Source organism: Opisthocomus hoazin, chromosome Z (genome assembly GCF_030867145.1).
Source record: "Opisthocomus hoazin isolate bOpiHoa1 chromosome Z, bOpiHoa1.hap1, whole genome shotgun sequence".
Classification (NCBI taxonomy): Eukaryota; Metazoa; Chordata; class Aves; order Opisthocomiformes; family Opisthocomidae; genus Opisthocomus; species Opisthocomus hoazin.
Window position 1 is genome coordinate 3328735 of NC_134454.1, and position 24615 is coordinate 3353349.

The 24615-nt window shown below is 44.9% G+C and overlaps 1 long non-coding RNA gene across 5 annotated transcripts in view; it reads right to left on the reverse strand.

Annotated features, from left to right (window-relative positions):
* Nucleotides 1-7221, reverse strand: part of LOC142358830 (uncharacterized) — a 38755-nt gene extending 31534 nt beyond the window's left edge. For all 5 annotated transcript variants that reach the window (XR_012761890.1, XR_012761893.1, XR_012761889.1 and 2 more), the window contains exon 1: nt 7090-7221. This is a non-coding gene — a long non-coding RNA (uncharacterized LOC142358830). The remainder of the gene's footprint in view (nt 1-7089) is intronic.
* Nucleotides 7222-24615: the final 17394 nt, after the last annotated feature.

The following is a 24615-nucleotide window of genomic DNA, read 5'->3' on the forward strand; positions in this document are numbered from 1 at the left end:
CAGCCTGCTCTTCTCCAGACTGAACAACCCCAGTTGCCCCAGCGGCCCCTCATAAGACTTGCTCTCTAGAGAAGTAGAGGGCAATTTGAGGAATACAAGACAAGGGGGGATCCAACTTCTACACTGTGTTTTGCTTCGTGAAGGTGATGGATAGAACAAGGGTCATGAATCACGGAGCACAGATCCTTCTTGGGCTGCCAGAGTAGAAAGAGAGATTAAGTCTGGCATATGTGTTCACATGCCAACTATTTGATCAGCATGGGAGACTGGACTAAGGACAACATTTGCTTTATTCAGTCAGGATCTTCAGGGCCACTTTGGAAAACAAAGTGACCAAGTTTCATGTGGTCTGTTGCTCGAGAGCTGTTTATCCCAAACCGTTTGTGTCTGTTTGCACAAACCAACAAAGCTTTTTCACCATGTAGGGGCCACATGTAAGTCATATTCTCCACTCCCAACATCAAGGTTGAAAAATATAATTCCTTCTTGCTGGAGAGGAAAAAAAAGTCCATCAGTCATTATAAAAGCTATCTGCTACAAATTACTGAGTTATGTATACCCTCCTCAATATCTTTCTTTACTTGCGAATGTTTTAGAAGCAGACCCAGATTTTTGAAAAAGTCTAGGGGGATAAAAAATATATAAAGTAACCTAATTTTACAGTGTCTGTGGAAATCCTTAGCCCTGAGTTGATGCCTGTCTCTGCTCTGCGGCAACTCAGATCTGTACGTGTCTCGCTGAAGCTGACATCCAACCCCGTGTCTCCAAAAACGCGCAGTGCTGACTTCCAAGTTGACACTATTTTATAACTGACTCGGGGATTAGGACTGATCCTCTGATGTTCTGGGTGAATGACTGAACTACCATTTTATGCAAAGCCTGACTGTATTCCCAAGCCATCCCGCCCTGCCTCGTTCCCTCTCACTTTCTGTCCTAGCTCAGAAAAATATGTTTTCAGAGGAATTAAACTAGTCTGGGACTGGAACAAAGATGGGAAAGCCACCCAGAAAGGTGACCATAGGCTTGGCTCCCAAGACCACTCATGGACCAGCTAGCACCTCTTACTCTTGCCGCATAACTCCCAAATTGCTCTTCGCTCCATCTACAGTGGTTTTCTGAAATTCTAGTAGCAGAAACATTTAATCAGTTTCATGCACTTACACGTAGGTCAATGAAAGTGGACGGATACAGAGCTAGACTGCAAAATTTGAATTATCTTTCTCACAGGAATATTGGTCACCTCTGCCGTTTGGGATGCAGGCAGGGAGACTCACCCTAGATGCTCATCCGGAGTAAATTTCACTGCTTTGGGGTGAAAGGAGAGAAGCAGAGGGGAAAGGTGCTTTCTCCCACAGTTTTTCTTTGGGGGACAACTGTGAAAACTGTCAAAAGTGTCCTGTCAAAGTTTCCGAGTCCTACATCCATGGCAAGCAGGTACATCTCTCTGTATGTGTGAGAAGCTCTCCTTCACTCTCTTCAGGCAAAAAAATGGATTTTTTTTTTACAGGGAAGGATGGGTTGTAGGTAACCAAGAATTGTGAAGACTGTGAAGCATCAGGAAGCTATGGCCCAAAACTTTCTGACTTCTTCACCACGGTTAATTGTATCTGTATGTTTTTTACTTTTTCCTCAGATTATTCAGCGTAGCCCTTCCGCTGACAAAATTAATAAATGCCATGCAGGCCAGCAGACAATTTGAGGGTAAGCACTAAAAACTATCTTTTCTCATAAGCTTACATGGGATCAATTGAGATGTTACTGCCTTTTTGTTGGGATGGCATGTGGCTTTGCTGGTCTCAAACGAGGGACACTACAAGCGTTATCAACAGCTCCCAGTCACACAGATGCCTCTGAAGCAAAGGCGGTTCATGGTTCCACTATTGCTTATTTTATAAGAAGCTTGTTAATGATCTTATTCGTCATGTACTTCAGGCCAAAGGATAAATGTACACTTGTTTACGTGAAAAGTCAAACCCCGTCTGCGATAGCTTGTATTGCACATACACACAGAGACATGCGCACATACCAGAAAACAGCACAAATCTAGGCTCAGTAACAACAAAAATAAAAGTTAATTTTGGAAGTAATCCACGAGTTTCAAGCTTAGTTTCTTCATTCACTTCGTTCCACCCAGCTCACCCACAGCACAGCCCTAAGGGGACTCTGCCCTAGGTGAAACCAGCCTGCACTCGACTCTGCCCAAGCACAGAAGCAGCCAGAACTGCACTGGCCCCTGACAGAAGTAACTGGCTCAGCACACCAAAACTCACAGTATTCATCAGAGTGAAGACCCAAGTACTTTGTACGGCTTTATTCATGGGAAAAGGATTCCGCTCAGCACTTCTCACCTATGGGTCTCTTCTCTTTAGTTAACAGTAGGTGTGCTTCGCTCCTTAGGTGAGATGCTTAGAGTTCCAAAATGTTTATTTGCTTTCTCTGATTTTTATTCTCCCTACTTCAAACTTGCTCAGTGAAAATAATGGATGGAGATCTAAAATGGAATAAGTAATTGCTTGATAGCTCCTTGCTAACTCTTTAAAGTGCTGTGCAGCTGCTGATGTATGTTTGTGCTGGCATCACGGAGTGGAGCCCTGGGAATAAAGAATCTGATTTCAGAGAAACATGAGCCAGCTTCAAAGAAGTGAGCAGCTCTCCCCAGCTGATAGAACTTTTACTGAAGCAAAACAACAATGAAGTAAGAAACACGCCAGCAATATCTCCTGTTACTCCTCTGCAATCCTTTTCAAAACTTTCTTCTCGTTTATCTGATTATGCACTTCCGTTTCTAAATTCTCCCTTGTGGTGGTTTTACCTTTTCTGTTAGTTTAGGTGTTTGATTGCAGATTTCAATGTGAGACGACATTACTTCAAAGTACATTATTTTAGTTATTAAAGGGGGGAAAGGGAGGGTTGGGGGACAGGATCTGCTGTAATTGCAATATATCCTTGGAGGTCTCTCCAGAATGGGAAACCAAATTGAGGTCTACTACACAATTTCTTTTAAATATAGATTAAAAGGGTATTATTCTCTAACAATGAGCTAGTCCAGAGTTTTTGTTCACTGATGCTAAGGTATTTAAATATTACAACTGATCTAGATTGATCTTATTTATCTAGGAATGAGCTGATTGAAATAAACATTTTGGCTGTAGAAGTACATGCTTGACATTTCAAGAAACAGATGAAAAATGCAGGGTGCAAGAGGCTGTGTTGAAAACTCGTGTGTTTTAAAATTTACTTTCTCAAACAAAGAAGAGGAAGAGAAGCAGTCTTTGCAGGGCCCAGTCCTCCTCCTGTTTCAGCTAGTACCAGTTGGGCAGCTTACTTTAGGAAGCGTAAGTCCAGATTCTTGCAGTTACAGATCTAGTCACCCCTACGGTGAAAATTCCTGGACTGAGCAAAATCAATATACCTACACCAGTTCTGTCACTCCGATTCACACCAGCCGAAGAGCAGTTTACAAGCAGACTTCTCAATGCACATTATTGACGTGCGATAACATCTCTGCCTTTCACTTGTGGAAGATTTTTCTTTTTTCTCTCTACTTTCCAAGCACAATTTCCTGACACTAATAGGTTGGGATATTTCTGTGGGAAGGCTCTGTGAAAGTTGTTCTTCGAGCAGGGAGAGAGCAGCACTGGTTTGTTTAGTTATTCTGAGTGTATGATGGATGAAATGTCAGAAATAATTCCACAGGCTGCTGATGTCTAATCCCAGAGGACAAATGCCTGCATTTGAAATCCCACTGCAGGTTTAATTTGCCCAAATGAATCCCCGTTGCAACACCTTTTGTTACTTTCACAAACTGTGATAAAGTAATGCTGACAAATTGTAAACCAAGAGTAAAGGGACTCTGGAATTATTAAACAGCACTCACAACTAAATTTAGCTGGTAAATTTGTGTCGGTAGAAAAAGCTTTAACTAGAAAACACTTTATCTAGTCCCAATCACTGAAGACATTGAACGTCTTTGGACTGCAAAAACTTTAGTGGTACCTGAGGGAACATGGACACTCGGAAGCCCAGCTGACGCTTAACTCATCATGGTGGGTATAAAGATGGTGGGATTCTTTCTCTGAATTTGAGAATGTGGGATAGTAGCTCTGGCATCTAGGAGAGACTTTTCTATGCTTTCACAGCAGTAAAACAACATATTCAGCATAAACCAGAAAACCAGGTGGTCTTCTCGCTCTTAGGGTCACATTAAGGGGCTAGAGGGAAAGCCTTCCTAGGAATGGGAAAGAAGGGGTGGCCAGAGGGACCACCAAAAAGAATTCTGAGGAGGAAGCACCATGTAAATTCAAACGCAATTCTGATTCTACATTTGAGGCCCACTACAAGAGAAAGTAAATAACTATGGACTTAATATAATCTCAGAGTTAGTCTTCCCTTAACTTCTATGGCCTCCCAAAGACTAGAACCAATTATAAAACCTTGACAGTTATTTTAAGAACTGGCAGTCCTTATTTATTTCTTAATAACTGAGTCCAGGGAAAGGAAGAAGAACCCAGCCCTGATTTTCAGAAATGTTCTCTGATATTTCAGACATCAATATGCACCTATACTCACTGGCTGGGAAAAAAAAAAAAAAAAGTTTTACTGCAGGCTAAACGAAATGCCCATGCAGAGAATGTGGTAGCTGTCCATTTCTCTCGCTGCATTATCGGTATACAACTATTCTGTAAAGACCGCTTCTGTCAGCTCACTCCTATTGCAAGTAAGAGTACACTCACAGTGGGAAATCAGACCCTCGCTATTGTGGATTGCCTCTTACGGTAACAGCTCCAACATTTCATTCCGAGCTGGGTGGTCAGATTGTGCTTCTCCCTCTCTTTATTTACCAGGGCTGAATTTCACTTGCAGTATAAAAATGGCAATTTAAGAAGTATACAAATACCACATAGGTTTGTAAAATCACTATTCCATGTAAGCAGTATAACAGCTGTTTGCCTGGAACAGCAGTAATAAAGAAGAATGTATTATATTTTAGCTGTCGTCTTTTTTTTTTTCTTTTTTCAGTAGGGATGATGCATAAAGATCCTGCATGAAGAGAGATGCTTCACAAGGTCCTTGACTAGACAGAAGTCAGTACATGAGATCCATTTGTGTGTTGGTATTAAGAGGCAAGCTCCTCTATAAAAGGGTTTGAGGTCATATTCTACCCACTGTAGCTTATGGATATTCTCATTATATGTATAAATGTCTAACGTGTTTTGAATCCTACTAATCTCTTGGCCTAAGGTATACCTAGTAGCAATAAGCTCAACAAGTTAATTACAGCTTTTGTTTAAAAAAGAAAAGAAGGAAGAAAAAATCTTCCTTTGACCACTTTTTCCCCCCTTTCTGCTTCATTGAACTTAGTTTATTGAGTGGATAAACAGAAGAACCTGTTCTACCTAGTGAGTATGATTCATTATCTCAAATAGTGCTGATAAAGGCTCTGTCACTCATTTTTGTCAGTTGAATCTCTTGAATTTCTATTCATAAAAAAATGTGTGCATTTTACGCATTTTTTGTGAGGCATGGTCCGTATTGTGCAGGTCAGCAGAAGGTGGTGAAACCTTGCCACTGCATCTTCCCAGTCCCAGGACTGTGTGTTCTTACATGGAACAGCCTTTAAATAAAAGACAGAAACAATCCTGGGAGCGGAGAGCGGAACCGAAAGGATGCACCGAGCCCTGGAGTCGTGCTCCCTTTCATCTTCGCTTGCTGGCTTGGTGAATCCTGAATCCTCCCCTTGACCACAGCCACTTCCCTGAAGGGTGGGAAACATGGGTTTGAGCCGCCCGAGGCAGAAGGGGAAATGGGACCCACGTGTCCTGCTTCCTCTGTAACGGCTCTGACAATAAGGCTATTGCATTACAAGAAGAGGGCAGGCACTATCATTTTCAGTCTCCTCTTTCCAAAGTATTTTAACAGAAAACAGTGATTCCCTTCTCCGCTCGCTGGGAAACAAAGAGAAAAAATGTACAAGACCTACACTCACGAGGTTGTTCGGCTACCAAGTGAATAGATGCTTCTGTCATCTGTTTTGGACCCATTTTGAGGTGCTGGGTAAGAAACACAAGCTGCTCATTCAGCATTCTGGATTGCATGCCGGGAGCCATCTGCAGAAACATCAGCCTTGGAGGCACCTCAGTCCAGGACCACCTCGGTGTCTGCAGAGGTCAGCCACCCAGAGGCCTGCTTCTCCTAGACACGTGATGGGCTGAACTGACTCCTGGTCATCCCTGTCTTCTCCACGAGCAGCAGAAGCTCTAGACTGCCCAAACATTTAAAAGGATGAAATTAGGTAAAATTGCACAGTTCTGCAGGTTTCAAGGCAGTAGAGACAAGCAAAGCCTCAAAATCAGATTGGACACCCTAGCAAGGAGTTACAGACAAGACTTTCCATTTTTATATTATTGTTTTGATGCATTTTGGGTGCCATCAACATGGTTTTTAATCTGAGCATTTTCTCCTCTACACTGGAGCCTCTGCAGTTAGTGATGCTTGACCGTACTGCACTTTAGTAGGAAATAGAACATGTTTTTTTCATTTATTTATCTTGTAGAGTTCAGTTGTAACTATTTGTAATACGTCAACTCTTATTGCTAAACATTATGGTATATGTTTTGTTGGAGCGATAGCTTCTCAGTGATACAGGTCCTGTTACCTCATTCTTTGCCGCTGATGTCGTCATCATTGTGATAACAATTTCACTGAGAACAGACAACAAAAATGACAGAAACTTCTCAAACCGCATTGAGCAAGTCGAGCACCACATTGAGCAAGTTAACACGTCTCTGGCAGTGGCTATCAATCAGTGTTTTGGATGGCCAAAAATTCTTTCCAAAATCTCTCCCTCACAAGCATAACTCTACAAATACCAAGAGAATTGGCTTTAGCTGAGTATTTATTCAGCTTTGTAGAGTTTTGCTGAATTCCAGTTCCCTTTTCTGATTTTATCTATGCTTGTAGTTGGACTTGGTGTGTGTTTAAAGGAGTTAATTGGTCTGTGTCCTCACCTAGCTGGGAAGACCAAGACCAAAACACAGTTTGATGTTGAGTTGGAGGAACCGTGTTGTGATACCTGAGGAGTAGGTTTACCTTTGTGCCTGCTGTTGATTCTGCAGGCTGGGAAAGCAGGCAACGCTGGAGGCTGAAGACTGCTCCTCTTTGTCAGTCCCAAAGGCATGTCGGTCTTGGGATCTGTGTAAAAATCTGTGAATCATGGTCTCTGTTGCTCTGCTTGAAAAGCAAAATAGAGGGTTGTTGTTGAGTGAAGAAGCTGTTGATCATAAGTTCAATGTTCACACACTAAACATCGCAATTGCCCCTCTTTTTCCAGTGACTTTTTTCCACAAGGTGGAACTCCTTTGCTAGCAATGACTGTCGATAAGGCAAGTTATAAGCAGAGATGTGAGGAAATAAGTGTTAGACAGCTTGTTCTCGGCTTGCAGTGGTGTGTAAACCCCCTCAGCTCCAATGTCTTCAAAGTCCCTTACAAATGCTAAATAACTATCACCCTTGTCCCCACCTCACAAAGGCACATCACTCAAGGCTTTAGCTACAGACAGGCACGGTTCGAAATGCCTGACAACATGGCCTGGAAGCCCAGCTACACTAAAGGTCTCACAGCACAAGCTCTGGAGAAGCTTCTCTAGGGTTGGCAACAGCAGATGATTCTCAGGCATCTCCCTCATGGAGAGTGAAGTGCTGTGGACCATCTCAAGAGCACAGCCAGCAGGTGTGCCAGAGCCAGGAGTGAAACTTGCGTAGCTCTTGAATCCCATCCTTGCACTCAGATCATAATGCTTTCATGAAAAGTGTGTTAAAAACATCACGAGTGTTTTAATTCAACAAGCTCCATCATTTTCTAATGGTACTACGTCTATGAATTACAGCGTTAGTACTGCAGCTATTACTTGCAAGGTTTACAAGCACATTATCTTTATTTTTCTTGTAATTACCCACAAATCTCAACTATCCTGGAGAGGTACATGTGTGCCAGAGAGGAAAATGCTTCTACAGCAGCAGAAAACTCTGATTTTCTGTGAAGAAGACCGTGATTGCAATTTAATCCTTCGAGTAACCCTGACGTAATATACAGAACCTGCAGAGCAAACAAATCTCAAGTCGCTAACGAACACTGCGTTGGAGACCTCAACCCTGTCAACTGTTAAGGACCCTTTCTGCTGATGGCTGTAACGGACCCAGGAACCTGTGGGCAACTTGAAGGAAGAATAGCCGCCCTACCCTGGGTTCATCTGGAGCAGCTGGGCGGCTCTAGCCATCCTTGGGAAGTGCTGTATATCTCCAAGGGATTGTTAAAGAGCCATTTCAGGCCCTGTAAAGACCCATAAAGTCCAAACAAGCTGTTTAGTCACGCCACTGAAGGCGTCAGTTAGTTCGACCCAGAAACTGGAGTCAAATTTTCCCGTGTTCCAACTCTGATATATTCCATTCCTTTGCACGGAAAAATGAGCTAGAAAGAGATGCAAATTTTTATGGCGCTAAGCATTTCCTTTGCTTTCTTTCATGATATGCACCATGTCCTACTACTCAATACAAGTGCGACATATGCTGTTAGGTGGGCCCATTAACTACAGTATCTCGCTAGACCTTTAAAATGAAAGCTGCTGCCTCTGGTGGTTTAGGTGGAGCAGAGATATATAACCTCCTAAAATATCTGCAGTAGCCCCGAGTTAACAGCCAGTATTTTTTAATCCTTTTAGTTATATTAATACCCCATTTTTTTTCTGGAAAGGAGTTTGCCAATATAATTTGCAATTATTACTTTGCATAATAAATTCATCGTTTTGAGCTCCTGACTCTGAAAAGCAAATCACTCTGAATATATTATCCGTCTGAAATGAATTTGTTTGTGTGCTTCACCCAGATATATACAAAATATTCCTCCTCCTGGGGTGAAAGGGAAGGGTGGGATAGATTTTAATAAGACAGAAGAAGAATCGAGACGTTTTTTATAAAAAAATCCTGCCTAAGCCAAGCTCTCACAGTAACAAATCCCCTGGCAGGAGGCCTGTCGGTGGACTGTGTCCAAGACCTCAGCCTGAACGGCAGCCAGGGGCCCTGCAGAACAAGCCCAGCGTGGCTTATCACCTTTCCCCTCCGACTCCTCGCCTCGCTCGGCCAGCTCGGGACCAGAGACCTGCTGCCCTGCTTACAAACAGCCTATTCAGCCCTCGGGAGCTGCTCCGAAGGACATGTCCAGGTCGCCTAACCCCGTCTGGCCACCTTCTCCGCGCGAGAAGCGTTGGACAGGCTGGCAGTGGCACCGGGTCGCTAAACTGCCAGCCCACACTTCGTTCACCACCCACCATAAACCCCATCTCACGTTTTAACATGTAAAGGCGTGCTTCAGCCATAGCTTCTACGAGCCTTGCGCTCCTCAGCTTTGCACGACGTAGCGACGGATGTGGATTTTCCCTGTTTACCTCAGCCTCACAAGTTAATTTCGGTAGCTGTGCTTTCCTTTATTCTTCCCGAGGTTTAAAACTTCGCCGGCAGCTTCGTGCGCATTCTTTCCCTTATTAGTTCTGTTCCCAGGCTGACATTTTTGTCTCTGCTATAATTTTCATTTAAGCTAACAACTTACTTTCTGGGCTGCTCATTTGAGTCAATAGTCATGAGGGTTTGCCGAGAACACTAGCCAGGAGGCAATTTCTTGATGTTGTTTTGTCACTGCTGTAGTTTCAGAAACTGAATATAATAATAATTAGAAACAGTGAGTCAGTGCGGGTGCTTTCGTGGTCAGATATCGTTTCTTTCATGTTAACACGAAACCACACAACGACTGTTATGGTGTATCGACATATTCTGTGGGTTGTATCCTGCGCCGATTCGCAGGTCATGTTATTTCGTTTACTTAACTTCTGTTGTGCAGACTGAAAATTGGTGAAGAATTTGACCTTTATAGCTACATAAGCATTTCACAAGGACGCTTAGAAATCCTTCCTACTTCTGTTCTAATTACTTCGCTTATTAAATGTTTGTATTCAGGCTTGTAACCTGACTCAGTAAAATAATGCCGTGTGTCTTTTCTTCCCATCCACAATTTGGCACAGCAAATGGGCAGATCAGAGTGCAGCAGTAAAATCTTGGGTCACACACAGCGCTCATCCGCCTCTGTGCAGACCGACGACTGCATGTGAATACAGTATTCAGTAAGTGCATGAGGAAATATTTTCATTAGGCTTTTTTTTGAGAGTCACAATGGAGTACAGCCGGTTTTTCTTTTTATTTTTCCTTAAGAAATAAGACTGCCACATCCATATGTGATATTAAAAAGCTGCTACCCCCGTATCTTTTGCTTCTGTAGTCAATGCTGAGATCAGAGCCAAGGGCACAGCCTAGGCATTTGCATGTCAAGATGAAAATAATCCATTCTGATCCTCTATAGAAAATGTGGTAATAGTGGAAGAAGCTCAGAAAACATTACCCATCTCTCTGTGCCATGGGAGTCTTGAGGGAATAGCATTCCAGAGAGGGGTGTGATGTTGCAGTGCAGCACTGCCTGAAATGCTGGGAAGAGCACAAAGAGGAATTCAGACACAACAGAAGTTATCCTGACAAAAATTGCATCTATGTTGATGGGGGGGGGGGGGGGGGGGAAGAAAAAGATAAGAAGACAGAAAAAGAGCTGCTGAAATAAAGCCTGGCTTCATCCCATCTAGCGGTAGCACTTAACTAAGATGTCTAAACTCAGCATGTTTGAGATGTCTAAACTAGGCGTGTTTTGACCACAGCTACTCAGCTGGGAGTGAGAGGATCCTGAGGTATTTATTAACAGTAGGTGGGCTGAGTTAAAACCAAGATGGATTGGGCAGGTACTGAAAAGATCAATTTATATGTAGATTTGCAGCCAGGTATGCGCTATTCTGTCTGGCTATCCGACATGTGTTTTTAAAAAGTGTTACTTAGCTGGGGCTGACCTGGCTGGAGAATGTGCTGCTCAAGGCAAGCTGTGTGTCCCCATGCACTATAATACTCTTTTTTGCTCTGGAGACAAAGGCATTTCTGCCTTCAGAAAGTCTTCAGACCCTGGGGAGGACCACGTTCCCCACTGAAGTCCTGCAGAGCTCCCGCTTTCCAGAGTGGAGCGGCACAGCCAGATTGGATATTATGAAAAATTTCTTTACTGAAAGAGTTGTGAAGCATTGGACCAGGCTGCCCTGGGAGGTGGTGGAGTCCCCATCCCTGGAAGCGTTCAAAAACCACGTAGAGGTGGCACTTCAGGACATGTTTCAGCATGCATGGAGGAGTGGGTTGATGATTGGACTTGATGATCTTAGAGGTCTTTTCCAAACATAATGATTATGATTCTGTGACAGGCAGGGCTTACCCCAGGAGCTGCTCTGAGCAGAGGGTTGTGGAGAGCGCCAGGTTCCTTGTCTTCATCTACACCCTCATCTGTGGATATCCTTTTCCCTCTTCAGAAATGGAAGAGTAACTTCACTTTTAACTGCAGAAGCTTTACTGCAGCCTTTGGCTGAGCCAGGGTGAAAGGACAGGCACAATTTGAACCTGCACTGCCATCCTGAGCCGGTGCCCCTCAGGGCTCTCCTCAAGACCCAACACCAACCCTAGACTTTGGTTTTCAGAGCCACAGGCATTAACTGATGTTGACTTAAAACTCCTTGTAAGTAATGGGTACAGGTTGTAAAGTTCGAACGTATACAAAGACCAAACTACAGGAACCTCGAAAGTAAAGCAGCAAAAAGAGAAACAGTGTTGACATAGCTCCAAGCCTCATTTCGTGCTGCCTTGTGTCTCCTCAGACCACAGAATCATAGAATCATAGAATCATAGAATCATAGAATCATAGAATGATTTGGGTTGGAAGGAACCTTCAGAGGCCTTCTAGTTCCAACACCCCCTGCAGTGAGCAGGACATCTGCAGCTGGATCAGGGTGCTTAGAGCCCCGTCCAACCTGGCCTGGAAAGTTTCCAGGGATGGGTCACCGATCACCTCTCTGGGCAACCCGTTCCAGTTTTTCACCACCCTCACTGTAAAAAAAATTATTCCTTATATCCAGTCCGTATCTACCCTCCCTTAGTTTAAAACCGTCATTCCTTGAGCCTTTCCAGCTGAGGCCCCGCTATGCTTGAACATCTGCAAACGTCAACAATTCCGATTTTAAACTTGGCCTTTAGAGTATCTATAAAGCACTGGAGGAAATGCTCCCACACAGCTCACTCCCACACAAACATTCAGCATTCAATGCAGTGTGCTCCTTCCTTTTTTTCAGGTCCTGAGGAAATAAAAAGTCCCACTGGACCAAAAAGAAAGAAAAAGGAAGAGGAGGCCTGGAATTGGAAAAAGCAAGTAAATATGAAATAAAAATTGTGGAAGACAGCGCGCCAGACATCCACAGGTTTAGCAAGAAAACTATTACAGATCTATTTAAAAACTGAAAAGTATTTGTGTGCATTAACGGGGTAACAATGCAAATGGACAGATATTGGGATTTATGGTTTTTGTTACTCTTTCATTGTAACCCCTTCTATTTCAAATGTGCGCATTATTTACTGCTAGGGCCTTCAAAGCAAGCATGCCCAATCTGTAGGTCTGAAATATGGGAGCCAGAAAAATTGCTCTCAGTCTCTCTTTTTGCCTCTGTTAATCCTCAAGGATTTCTCCTACTGAGCTCTCATTTCTTCTCTTACTCTTCTCCAGAGCAGAACTGCTCCCACGCTCTTCTTCCTCAGCTCACCTGAGAATTATCCAGGGTCCTAAGTGTTAAGATTGAGATCTTTTCTGCAGCAAAATCCTATTTAAATCTCCTGGATATTTGGTAGGAGGCAAAGACTCAAAATCTGCAAAAATAATATGTGCTAAAATTTGCGGAAGGAATAAAATTAATGCATATGCCATGGCGCTACCCTGTACTACTTCCCATCTGGGAGGAAAGAAATAGGCATTTCAGCTTAATAATATGCATGGTTCTCCCATTAGATTCCAGAATCTCTTAATGTAGATACACATCATTTTCTGGATATCAACAAACCACTTGAAGTATTATTTATACTCAAGGCTAGAATGATTGCCATGAGAATAATTGTGTAAAGGCTGGAATAGGAAAACAAAATTAACATTGCTGAATGGTATTCAGGCCTCAGTGATTTGGCAAACTTAGCAAAGATCACATGTCAGTTAAATGACAGATATGAGCCGTTGCAAAAAATATAGTGGTATTTCTTGCAAATATCTGATAGAGTAAAGGTTAATGTTATTAACATTCTGCTTGGTATGTAGTTGGTGTGAATGCAATATGTTCTTTATGATTTCTGTTTTCAAATATCAATGATACTTGATTTTTTTATTAACAGTGTGTAAGGATGTATTGGGTTTTTTTCTTTGTAAAAATAATTAAAGCTGTTAAGCTTGGAAGAAAAAGATCTAAATAGATTAAATCCCAACCTACACAACTGAGCCTACAAAACTAATCCTTCCATCAGTCACTGCAGTATTTCCTTCTCCTTGGTTAAATTCAAATTCATTTTGTATTTTTCTTTACTTTCTTTTCTTTTAGTTTAAGAGCTGCTTTTTCCCAGTTGGCCTCTCCCCAGCTTCATTGGGATGTCTGACGCTTTAGATCACTCTTTGTGCCCTGAACCAGCACAAATCTTGTGAAACCAGCAAATATTCCAGAAAAAGAAGCAGCACGTACCGTCCTCCCAGTGCTCCCGGTTCGTGGGCTGATTTATCCTGCTCTTCCTAAGGCTGCCATGCAGACTGCTTTAATTCACAAAATGGCACTACTGTGACTGTAAGGAATTCATGTGCAAGTGACATGGACGTGGTAGCCTCTCTGATGTTGGTCGTGAGGGTTAGCCAGTCTTTTGCCCATCTTTCAGACAAAGGCCCTCAGCCTCCCTTATCAGTTCCCAGTAGCTTGAGCTCTGCACCCTGCTTTTCATTTGCTTTCCTGCCTTTCTTCCCCCCAGTCTCAGTTTCACAGGTGCTGGTTTCTTCTCACATCCCCAGCAGGGAACTGCAAAGGGTGCTGTAATTTCCACAAGTGCTGATGACTCCAATATGAGAGTATCTCTGGTTACTCATGCAGAGTTTAAGTAACTCAAGTAAAAATGTCTTGCCTGGTTTCCAGGTATGCTAGAGCTGTGCCTCTGTGACAAGAGGTGGTGAGCTGGGAACGTCCTTTGCAAAGCCCTCTGCGCAGTGAGGAGGAGGGAGATGGCCACTGAGAAGACAGTGTTCACCGCCCAAGCTGTGATGAATCAACCCCCAGAGAAAATTTAGGAACAATAGGGAAAATTACCTTGCAAAATTTGTGCTACGCCAACAACTAGTGAGTTGCAAATTAATGTCAGGACAGGGGAAGGATGCTGGAAAGGCCAACACTCCACATCCTCTACCCAAATACCTCAAAACCGCTGCTGTCTCAACGCGGCTCGAGGCGTCTCCTTGGATGGTGATCCCAACCTATGGAACACAAGCACGCTGGAGGCTGTTCCGGCGTGCTCGGGGACGTCAGGGGACACAACACAGTCAGACGTGGTGACAGCTGAGCAGGCTTTTCCACGTCCTTTCGTGCTGCACACCTTCGCCTGACAACGAGCAACGCTCAGCCTGTTGATCCGCAACGAGCGCCTTCCACCATTCGTGTTTAACCGCGTTGCGCCGGGTCTCATTTCCCACCATTTCCATGAAAGACGGGCGCGTGGCCTAAAGGTAAGCGAATTTTCCACCCGAACTATTCGTTCAGTTTTTGACCTGCTGCCTCCTCCATTCTGACCAATCCCTTAATCCACCTCACTTTAAAACTGCGCGGGCTTTGATTTTACCCCTTGCTCACCCTTTAAATCTCATTTCTTATCCCCTGACTCAATTAACACAGCTTAGTTAAAAATTGTTACAAACATCTTTTTTGGGATTATCCTCTTAATCATAATTTTTAAATGAACGGAATATTCAATAATCTGTACTCATGATGTAATCAGAAATCTAAAAAATCCTATGAAAGCTATTTAATAATATTCTAAACTACTCAGCATTTAGTTAAGGTTATTAGAAGATTAGAAGTGAGATAGAAAGATGAATAAGGAATAAATCTGAAGTCTGTAGCTATTGTTTCTAAAATGAATGACCACATTAAGGTCTTCCAAAAACTGAAGTGGTAATAGATCTTTTCTCCCACAAGATCCTGCTTTAGAAACATGCTTTTGTGTTTGGGAGGGGAAAGGGAGGGGATTAAAGTCTTTGAAATCATTCTATAAATAATGTGAACCCACTGAGTATCAGCCTGTCCCTTCACCAGAGCCAAAATAAGCACCCGAACACCACGATCCCCTCCCTAAGCAGAAGAAAAAAAACCCTCTCCTCACTACAAAACAGAGAGCTGTGCCGAGGCCGTTGCGCAGAACCCAGTGTGGGAAAAAGCACTGGAGAACGACGTGTACCTCGTCCCTCGGACCCGGGGGTACATCGTGTACCCCGCGCAGGAGCTGGCCCTGGGGCTGGGACCCCCGCACCCAGAGACCACCGCGCTCCAGAAAGCCAAGCCCGCAGTCCCAGCTACGTCTGACATGCAGGCGCGAGGCATAAATGCTGTTTATAGTGGCTTTCACCTCGGACACTCGTAGAGATTTGGAGCAGCCTCAGGAAGGTCTTTTTCTTTTCTTTTTTATTTTTTTTAAATTTAGTTTCCCCGTAGCCATTCGAAGGTGAAATGCACCTCGCACTAAACCCGTTCTAGAGGGATTTGGGATCTGATTGTGCATTTGTTCTACAAATAACTCCCACCCCAGTCTGCCAGTCACTCTCCCTGCATAATTTCCACAAAAGCCTGGGGGAGTTTTTCATGCAAGAGGACTTGAGGGTCAAGCACACTTTAGAAGAGATTCATTTTACCTTTTTTTTTTTTCCCCCCCCCAAAGTAAACTTAAACAGCTTTAAAACTGTTCGGCCTTCCCAGGCTGAGATCAGAGCCAGGCACAAAAGGGCAAATTCCAGCCCAGGGTTTAGGTGTCCGAGGCTCGTTTTCAGCTTGGAAAAGGACCGCTCACTGCTCTTAGCCCCAGCGCCAAATTTTCGCCAAGGTCAGCGTGCGCAGACTGAGGGTGTGAGGCTCTTAAAATCATTTCAGCAAAAAGTCGAATCCTCAAAAGCTGTGTCATCACAGCAGACTGCACTCCGAGAACAGCAGAAGGGAATCGCGCTGCACGCTGTTAAAATGTTAGCAACCACATTTCATTTTTGAAAAGGCAATTTATTTGTCCTGAAATAAAGAGTTGATTATATCTCTTATTACTGTTACAAGAACCTGATATATCACAAAGTGGAAGAGTTACAACATGTACCAACTCTCAACCAGGAAAAATGAACCTGATTCATAATTCACTCTGAGAATGTCTAGTTAGTCAATCAAGTGATTTGTAATCATAAAGGCTGCCAGGAATTGAATGAATAATGGACCGTACTAAAATCCTCGGATTTTCTAGTATTCTTATTTCATTATGTGACTTTTATTGCTATTTCTGATAGTTGTCTCTCTTTCAGCAGAACAAATTAAACTCTTCATATTTACTGGAAGGAATATATTTGACTGTTTAATGCGCATAATGAATACACAAATGGAGTGACCACCCTACGTAACGACTGAATGCGAGGTTTTTCTCCACAGAAGCTAAACCTTTAGGAGGTGAAGCTTGGGTAGAAACAGTCTTTCCCTCTCCCCCCCTGCCCCCATCTCTGTTTTTCCTCTTGAAAGGATTTTTGGGGTAATCAATCCTACCATACATCATATTGTTACACTACATTTTCTCGAGTTGTTTTATAACTATGGAAATGACATAATTCATATAGCGTGGCATCTGTTAAAGTGCAACTGCTTTACCCTCTTTCTGCAGCTGAGAAGCGTCTTTACACTGTATGGTTATCTAATAAGATGTGACCTCCAGCTCTGTATTCTTACCAGTAATCATCGGGCAGAGTCACATAGATAGTTCTAGACAGAGCTGGAAACAAGAAACAGCCACCCTAAACACTAAATCAGGCAGAAGCTGTAGCTTAATATGTGTTAATTACATTCATAAGTGCAGGTTTCTAATGCTTAGTTCCTTTTTCCAGACTTTCACAGCAAAACAAAACTTTTAAACTACACAGCTAACTTTACACAGAAGGTCCCTTACTTGCGGATTTCTGTCGCATTGAAATTTTAACTCACTGTTTGCTATGTTACTTTATTGTTGTCTCATGCATTTCTAAATACACGTTTCCAATATCCTGACAACCGAATCAGACAATGTTGTGATTTTCAAATGATCGACGCACCCACGCTGTGAGCTGCTTTATTCTCAGCATTTCCCCCTACCTACAGAGCAGGTCCATCGACAGATTTCTGCCTCTTCATCTCACTTACATTTATACTGGTGCAATTTTATTTTACATGGGGGGGGGGAGGGCGGGAGGCGGGGGACTATATATGACAAAGAAAGACGTGTTAAGCAATAAAATTAAATCTGTCATATATTTTGGTGATATTTTAACCAGAACAGTTTCAAAGGCTTAACTGGCCCTTTATTTGAAACCCATATATGAGGTTTAGACTTTCCCATTAAAACCAAAGGCTATTTCTTCATCAAAAAAGTGCACGGGACATGGGCACTGCTTCACCTAGCAGTGAAGCACAACCTGTCCAGAACCAGAATGTGGCACCGGGAAAACAGTTACTTCAGGAAGCTTAGGATCAAGCCTGCAAATAATCCTGAATTTAGAATACCGGGATGTAGTTAGGCGAACTGGAATATAGCCAGGACGCTGCTCCCACGGTTACAGGCGCTCTCATGCTGCTCTGTAACGATCGCAAGGGATCACCGCCTGCATTTTACACCTTCTCGAAAGCTGTTGTCGTTTCGAAGGGACAACGTCAAATCAGACGCAAACTGCGGGTGAACTATAGCCAGTTCCAAAACCCATGCCTTGGGACGTTTTTTTGTTTCCAGTAAAAGCACGGCGTTCTGAACTTCACTCTGTTGAAATGCTCGTAGCCCAGACAGGGTGCCATCGTGTCAGTGAATGAGAAAGGAAATTTGAAAACTGAAATGGGAAAATTGACGAGGTAATTTTATCTCTGTTAACAAAGCTGAGAAAAATGACTAAAAGCATAATAAAATGCTGAAGTACTTGCGTCTTTACTATTCAAAGGCTAGTGAAAACCCCTAAAACATTAGTCTGAATATAAAACACAGCTTTGAAAGAGAAATATGACAGTTAATTTTACGGCCATTCCTGCCTGCCAACGTCATTTCAAAAAATGGTTTAGAACACATGAAGAACACAATACACAAGGTCAAAACATATTGTGCTAGTCCAGTGTGCCATGCAGACTGGATGTTCAACCAGTGCTTTTCCCAACCAAAGTCACTGTCCATGCTTCTAGCTGACGGGGAACAATGACAGCTGCTCAGCAAAGTTCACTTCGAGCTCTCTAGAAAAGGATGTCCAACAGGGATCGTTATACAGTCGCTGGGTCACGCACATATATTACGGCTGTTGCGTTAAAAATCGGTGGATTTGGGGACGAGAGCACCGTAATTCCCTTCCACAGCTGCGATCTCCAGCCGCACTCCTATCTGGTTTACCAGTGATGGTCTTCTTGGTATGCCGGAATATAGCAAAGCCGAAAAGCTGCTTAGAGCCAGAACCATATTTCTTTAGTGCTGTTTAACACAGAGTAAATCGAAAGAAATGACTGGTGCAGCTAGCTTTAACACCTATGCAAAGCCCTGGAACTATGTAGGATCCCACCATTTTTGATAGATTACCTGTGATCGTAGTAACGAGGCACTAGCACAGCAAGCCACGTACTTTTAACTTTTTACTCACTTAAGAAAAATGAAGTATCAATACAGCAATGGCTGTAAAACCTGATGCAAGAAACCCCTGCTCACTCATTCGGTGTTTTCATTCATGCATCTGTGGACAAGCACGAATTTGTTATTCATTAAACATGGAGTTCTAACTAAACAAATAGATTTAATTATGCTACGCTTTCCATGTTTTTCCAAACTACAGAACTTTGATCTTCGATACAGCAACACATACAGCAGGGAGGTGAATTTTACCGCTGCTGATATAAAAGCCCCATCATAGCAGAGGTTAATGGGTGGGCAAGGGACCATACTTCCTTTCCAAATACTGTTCAGAAGTGCGTGAGTGTTAACCGCTTGAATGCCGCTTCATACGTTAAGCAAGTTCGAATATGTAGGTGAATTAAAAACAAATAAAATCCTGGGAAAGCAGCGATTAACTCTCAGCAGACTTCCCAGATGTGCGACACACCGATTGCTGCTTATCCTTGTCTGCCTCGATGAAAAAAAAAATCAAATTATTAGCCTGGAGAACACGTTCCAGAGAAGTGGTGGAGCCCAGTATTTGGGTACTTTGGTGCACTAATTTTTTTCTAACCCTTCATCTGGCCCCTGGAGCTAAATGACCTAGAGCAACAGGACCGATGCCCCCCAGGTCCTCGCCTCCAGCTTTCACATATCCAGCAGCTCCCTGCCTACCCACACACACAGCTACGAGCGCATGGCCCTCAGCAAAGGGAAAACGCTACTCCCTGCTGCTGAGCGCACCAAAAATAAACCGTGTCAGAGGTCTGACTGAATGTTTACCTTTTCAGTCAGGATCTTCCCTTTAATGCTATCCAGAAGTTGGGCTCAGGGACTAGCAATTGTCTTCTACAAAATATGTAAAGAGACAGATCGAGGCTTAGCAAGGCACAAACCGCCGTGGTGCCCGTCGGAGGAGGCTGCTTTGTTTCTCTTCGTTCCCGTGGGTTTGTTTTTCCCCGTACCTGTCGATTCAGGCTGACCAAAGCCAATATTTGCATCTTCCAGAACTGCAGGGTTTCAGTGCTGCAGCAGCTGAGAGAGATGTCCAAGACCCTCACTATTTGTCAGCAAGAATTGTTAAACGCAGTCAAAAATACTTTATTTTAACCTGAGTGAAAGGTTTTCTTTTAAAAGAGCTTCTCTCGCCTCTAATTCCCCTCATTAGTAAGAACTTGAAGGGATGGGTAATATTTCAGGACTGCTCTAACAGAGCGTTTTCATGCTATCCTGTTTAAAGAGATGATGAAATTGATATATTCCTCTGAAACACTCTTCTGCGAAGTCGGCATTCTCTTTGGAGACTGTCCTGTAGGACAGTTTTTGGCCAGTCCACAGCGCAGTCAGTTACCGGTGCACTGTCTCTCTGCACATGCCACAGCTCCTTCTGCTGCATCTTTCAGCTCTGGGTGACGGATTTTGAGAATCAGGCAGCTCCAGCACGAGCTGCTGGGTCAAGTAACTACTGCCAGAAAAGCGCTTTGGATAAAAACCTCGATCCTGCGAAGCGCAGAGCTCGCCACCGCACCGAGCAGCGTTCGTGCCTGCAGCCCTTGCGCAAGTGCCACTCGCCTGCCCGGCCCCTTGGCCTCGCGGCAACGGTCATCTCTGCTGCCAGGGTTTCATGTTCATCCTGGTGTCTGACCTCTACCCCTTTTAAGCTGAGCCTGGATCGAGGGGTCTGGGATGCGCAGCTCTGTTCTGTGTGCTGGCAAGGGCTGGGTATGACCATCTGTAGCGGACAGGTCTGTCTGCAAGCATATCTCAGGTAGCTCATCTTCTCAGCACATGCCCCAGTCACAGCAGACCCAGCTAAAAAGGCACTGGGGTCACCTCTTCGAGTGTTTGGTCTGCATCTGACTACATTCAGAAGTCACCTAGCCCTGGCTGAAGGCTCTGTGTGGGCCACCACGGGCCACGCTGATGGTCAATGTCCCCATTAGGGCACCCTGCAAGGCACGCGGGCTCCCACCGACCTTGTTCTGTGGGACGTACCTCTCTCCTTTCTTCCTACAGGGTGCTTGGGAGCCCACAGCACAGTTGTTTCTCCTACCATCAAGGGCTGCAAAAGTTCAATATTTGACATCCAAATATTTGTGTGGATCGGACTCCCAGAAACCGCTAATGAATAATATACAGGCTTAAACAATAAGCATTTATTTTCATTTATATAACTAAAATAAGTCTGTTTTCAGAAATGCTCTGAACCTGCTGTTACATCTGTGGAATTCCTGTGTTGTGAGAAGAGTTAGACTAACACCAAAATAGGGCGTGACCAAAGTCAAGCCCAGCGTTTGTACCTGATCCAGCAAACCCAAGGAAGCAATCAACCTGTGTTTTCATAGCATGAAGTTTTCACATTTTAACGGGAAGAAAGTCTGACAAACATATTATCCACCCCACTTTCTACTTTTTACTTAGAGAGGAGGGTAAGGAAGAGAAGTTTTGGAGAGGATCCTCTTCCGAATGAGCTAAGTGGGAATGGAGACGCTAACGAACAGCCAGTGAGAATCCCACCAGGACCCACCGGTCTCATGGGGGCAGAGTCTAAGCAACGCTCTGCTGTGTCCAGACCCGGCGCTGGCACAGGTCTGCATTTTGCCCATCGATGAGCTGCTCGCAGGGTCACAGCTGGAAATCGCGTGTGGTCCGCGTGCGGCAGAACCTCGGGGTGAAGCACGCAGATTTCAGCTCGCCTGCACCGCGGACGCCAGAAAAGGGAACCGAGTTTTTTAAAAGTGTGTCTTAGCAAAAGCACAAATGGCTTTTTCCAGCTCCGTTCTGTTTTGCTCCCTGGTGGGCAGCGCTTCTTCACACAAACTTCTCCCGATCGATCGAGTGACAGCCCTAATGTATAGTTAGTGCATGTGCAAGGGTCATACAGCTGTCCCTTCAGTAGACATTAATCCTACATCCAGAACTATGCGAGAGGTTAATGTTTGCTAATCTAACAGACTCTTTTTCTCTCCAGTCCTGCAGGGATGAAAGGATGTGAGCTTCACTTAAGCTTTTTAAGTTGAGTCTGTGATGGATTCTGCCTGGCTTACTGCAAACGGGAGGGATGGGGGTGGAAAGCTCTCTCCGCTCCTAACTCAGACTTTCCAGGCAAATAATATTGCTGCTATTATTTACCAAAATCAAAACCTTCCTCAGTGCCTAGCAAAGGAGCAGAAGGGTTCTCCTATGTGAGCTGGAAAGGATCAGCAGGGAGGAAGGGGCAGAGGGGATGGGAGAATTCGCTCCCAAGCAAGACGAGTCCCCGCGTTCTGAGCCAAGCCTCCCCGGGGCTTGGCTATCCGAGCACGAAAAACGTGAACTGCTGCGTTTCGTGCCTTTCTTTTCAAAGTTTCTCGGCAGTGAAAACCCATTGGGAGTGGGAACGCCGGGCAAAGCGAGTCCGTGGTATGCCAGCAAAGGGGTGGGGGTCCCCGTCAGGCTGGAGCAGCCTTAGAAGGGAAGCTCGCGGCATTCCCCGGGACACACCAGCGTTCTCCACGCTGCTGTGCCCGGAGGCAGACACCCTTGTCTTTCTGCAGGCTAACCCACGCCGCAGGGTTTCCCCAGACAATGTAGGGATTTCTGGGGATTCCCAGGGGCGAACACGTAGCCCTCTTCACGACTGCTATAACGGTTCCTGCACAAACTGCTTTAGGTGGAGAAGGGAAAAGTCAGACTCTACGCACCACAGAGGGATCTCGCGCAAGTAAATACAAGAACATCGCTCAGGCAGGGCAAGGCATGTTTTCTGGCATGGTATCAAGGAAATCACGCTGTGACCCAAGTACTGGTATTTGGACTCAACCTGAAATTACAGTAAATTAAAATAGGAAGTAGCAGGCTAACATACTCCTGGAGAGCGGGGGGGGGGGGGGGGGGGAATATATATAGGGCTGTAACTTCAGAATTTCCTAGGTTTGCGACACAGTGGATCTGTGCTACCCAGTACGGTGATTTTACTGTCCCTTTGAAAATAGCTGTGGAGCTGCTTTCATTGCAAGGAGGATACAGAGGCGAAAGAAACGCTCCTCTGCCCTCGGTGCTGTCCAGAAGTGCTGTTTCGGCACGGCACGGCTCGACACGAGCCTGAGCTGGGAAGACACTAGCCCACGACAACATTACTTTTTACCTTAGGAATAATTGTGTCTGAAGTTTAACTTGAGAACACTAAACCCATACAAAATTTAGCGCTGCACTGTGGAAACAGGTAGATTAGCAGAGCTGACCCATGCCCAGGTCTGAAAAGAGCAACGCTGTGGGCAGAACGGCAGCGGTGGGCTACCCACGGCATCCGGTCTCCTCTCCTCCCCTCGCCCTCCCACGACCTGCACCGTAACGGGTACCCAGATCCCTTTTTCCACCACATCCCAGCACTTCAAGGCCTGATTTTCCCATCAGGTTATCCTGAAAGCATGCAGACGAATTGATCCGGGAGAGTCCGCACCAGACCGGTGACTCCCGGAGCTGACATGAACCGCGTTTCTTCTCCTCACCCCAGATCGATAACAGATCAGCTGCAGGCGGCCCGGTGATTTTAAGAAAGAAAGAACCATGAGGTTTACTCAGCCCGTCCGTGGTTCCTAACCTTGCTGTTGAGCATGAACAAAAAACGTCTCTCCATGACCATCAAATGTCCACCATTCACACACAACTGCTTGTTGAAACCGTTCTTGAGACCAAGCAGCCCCCACCCACCCAGGACTCTGCAACCTGCTTTATGGAAGGGGAGCGGGGAGAGGAGAGAAGATGGACTCGCCTTAAGAATCGGTGGCTTTACAGCACAACAAGGGGGGAAAAAAACCCCAAACTTCTTTACGGCTTTCCTGGGACTTCAGGATTTTGTGTTTCTATTTTTACAAGAATGGGCTGATTTGTCTTAGGCTATTACTGTCTATTACTGCTGGAAGTCCCAGGGAAAGGTGGGAAGCAGAGAATTCTGGCAATCTGCCTAAAGAGAAATCAATGAAACAAATTAATCCTTCGCAGGCTGCAATGACACAGTAATCCATCATTCAGAGCTGCTTTTATACACCAAATCAGAGAGCAGAGGAAAGAGCCCTGGGGGACATCACAGACAACAACTTACAGCAACACTGGGAAAATACTAAGGAATCAGTTTATTTAAAGAGGATAGATTTCAGTTGATTGCCTATTTCTTTTTATAGAGATTTTTCTTCTGCAGTGCTGCGAAGCTCTGGGCGGATGGCTCTATCTGCCGAACGCGGGCTCCCCGGATCCCCTCCGCGGTCTTTCAGCAGGGTTGGGGGGTGAAGGGGAGGGGGTGAGTCTTTTTACCTGAGGAAATACTGACTTTTGGAGGCAAGGAGGAAGGTGAGGGTCCCCACCCCCGCGGGTTTTGCAGGATCGGGCCCCTCGGGCACTGGCTGCGTTGATCCTGACCCGCATTTTCAGCTGCGTGGGATGGATGGGGGGGGGGGGGGGGGCTGGGCAGGATCAGACCCGCTCTCCCCCTCCATCCTCGCAGCCCCCCTGAGGTTTCCTTTACGGGAAACCCACGCAGCATGGAGGACTAGGGGGGGCTGGCCAGGGTTTGAAACCATCCACCCGTGCTGAAAAGCCGCGGGGTGATGCCCAAAAGGACGGAGGGGGAGGTGGGGGGCTTGCCGGGCGTGACCACCCCGCAAAAGAAAAACCAAAACCCACGAGTGCAAGGGGCCGCGGTGCCCTCGCTGCCGGTCCCGCGTGGACGTGACCCACGTCTCGGGAGCGGAGCAGAGCCGGAGGCATCCTCCATCC